General features: G+C 33.4%; 1 pseudogene; it reads right to left on the bottom strand.

The window, feature by feature from the left end:
• Positions 1-1,474: 1,474 nt before the first annotated feature.
• On the bottom strand, positions 1,475-2,451 carry LOC107142296 (annotated as a pseudogene).
• Between the last annotated feature and the right edge of the window lie 411 nt (positions 2,452-2,862).

Raw genomic sequence — 2,862 nt, 5'->3', positions numbered from 1 at the left:
CCTCTCTCTCCTCTCTCCTCTCTCCTCTCTCCTCTCTCCTCTCTCCTCTCTCCTCTCTCCTCTCTCCTTCCTGGCTATCATGTGGTAAACAGTTTTATTCCACTGTGCCTTTATACCATTATGTTCTGCCTCACCATGGACCCATAATAGCAAAGGAATCAGTTTACCATGGACTGAAACCAAGAGCCAAAATAATTCTTTCAAGTTGTTTATTTCAGGAATTTTGGTCACAGCAACAAAATGGTGATTAAAACAGGGTTTTAGGTATTTATTGCTATTTTTTGTTTTGGATTTAAAAGCATATTACAAAATTGCTCACTGACCCTAAACTGAGGTCACTCATTTGGTTTTGGTATAGGAGGATGTTGATCACTTGAGCTAAAACTCTTATCAAATCAACACTACCAGTATTCTTTTTTTTTTTTTAATTAAGAGGATTTTATTTGCTTTCATATATTCTTGGGGAAAACAATCACATGTAAAAGTCTGACATTTTATATGAGATTATTCACACTCCATTTCACACAAATTCCTCAATTTTGGGGGCAGACATGATTTTTTCAGTTCAACAGTACTTTCACATGCAAAATTGGCAAACTATTTTTAAAAACCAAATCAAACAAGCTAGACAAACTATGCAACTTAATGCCAATTCAATCTTAACATGCATACTTCCTATGTGATCTTGGAAGTATCTGCTATGAACTTACTAAAATTAATCAGGCAATGTCTAATGTCACAAATGACTCCTTACAAAACAAAACATCTTTTCCATGTGCTACTTGTTTTGTACAAAAATATTACAAAAAGAAATTAGTGCATTTCAAAGTGTTCATTTTGAAATCACCTGATACACATATTCAAGCCATTTTACCTTTCACATAGAGGCATTATAGTACACTACGTGAGTCTGAATTAGTTACCACTACCAACTTAGTGTTGACATATTTTTACTATGCTGATTTAAAAATGAGAGTGAATTTAAACATCTTCAGGAATCATATACACTAATAATTTGTTACTAGCTTGAGACTCAGAGAAACCCTTTCAGAAACATGAAAAAATTAGTATTTTTTTTCTGATATAAGAAATTTGACAAAATCTGTAGTTGTAAAACAGATTTGCATTATAGAAAAAAATGACTATGATGTTGTTTTTCAAATCCTATTCAGAGATGATTTAAATTTTAATCTGAACTCTCTTTTCCTGGAGGGTAGGAGATGAAGCTAAATATTATATGGTACATTTGACAAAAAATAGGGTATTTCAAAGAGGATAAAAGAGCCCTGCTAAAATCTACTAAATTTTCTTGTGATTATGTAAATTTTAAAGAAAAGAGTTTTATTATAAAGTATGTACAACAATTAATACTTCAATATTGCTTTTCTCACTAGATATACACTTAATTTGTTATAAATACTTGTCATATAAATTTATTATGGCACATGTAAGTTCTCTAGCTTTACTGTAGGGCTTAAGTCTTCTATGGGATCATGATTCTGGATTCCATTTTCTGAATAAATATGACTGTATAATTCACCAATTCCGAGTCATGTTTGTGCCATGCTGCATTCCATATTATTTTTTTCTGGTCTGAAGATCCTTGTAAGCCCAAAGATGATGCGTCATATATAGCTGCCCAATCTGAAAGAAGAATCCTCTAACTGCTTCCTTATTGTATTATCTAAAGCAAATTTTAGGAGCCCAGCGATTTCCCCATTCAGTCATGGTTCCTGGTTGATGTTGGTAGGAGTTCTTGTATGTTAGGATCTGACAGTGGGACATGCTCCTTTAAGAAAGTGAATTCCAATGGCTGATGATTTTTCCTAGAGAGAAGTGTGTTGATTCTTGCCTATTGGAAGTTCATAAATTCCTGATTTTCTATGAGTTTATTTGTAATCTGTATGAGTGCTGGATACCTTCCTTCATGCCTCCAGAGGTGGATAGCTGGATCTTGTTTATTACCACATGTTCCAAATTCCCATCAAAGTATAAGGATGATCTGGATCTTCATGAATCTGTGGGAACACTTCTTGACAGAATGGAGGTAGAAAGACATGTGGTACTTGTACCCAGAATTGGATGGGTTGAACAGAATCTCACTTCAGAGTCCCCAAATTGTGTTATATGCTTCTAGGCCCTCTCTTTTAACCTTGTGAAACTGTAATTTGTACAGACTGCTTATTTCCTTTTTGGCTAGGAGATTTGAGTGAATATTTTTTCCTTGGATCAATGTTCCAGACAAATAAGGATTTTAACCAGCTTTCTTCTCAAGATCTATTATTAGATGTCAATCTCCATTAATAAATAAGAATCCAGACCAAGTCTTGTCACTCTCACTTCAGCAGTTTTCTGTATTGCTGTTCCAGTCATCGTACCCACCATCCATTTGGATGATTGAGCTACTAACATTCTGTGATTTTGATCACCTCCAAATCCCATGAAACCCATGGCCCATGAAGCAGAGTGCCCCAATATTTTTGCAAGTTCACTTTATTTCTTTGTAGAGGGCAGTGATCCATTCTGTATTCTAGAATTTTTATTACAATATTAATTTAAAATTATACCTGAGGTGAAATATTCAGATAAATATTCCATCTTCACTAATGTTTCTGAATGCTATATAATTCCCTATTTCTACATAATTATGTATGGTATATAAATTATGTTTATAAATGGGAAATTTTCATCCCTTGTAGGATTTAATGTTATGGTCAAAAACTTGGAACTTGAGAAATCTTCCTTTTAATCATTAATCAACACATAAAATAGCCATTTCTTTTAAACATAACTCCTAAAAAAAATCTCCCAGTGTAAATTCAAGAAACTCCACATTAATCAATTTCAGTTTAACAAACTCAA

This window comes from Marmota marmota, unplaced genomic scaffold (genome assembly GCF_001458135.2).
Source record: "Marmota marmota marmota unplaced genomic scaffold, marMar, whole genome shotgun sequence".
Lineage (NCBI taxonomy): Eukaryota > Metazoa > Chordata > Mammalia > Rodentia > Sciuridae > Marmota > Marmota marmota.
This window is presented reverse-complemented; position numbering and strand designations above follow the sequence as displayed.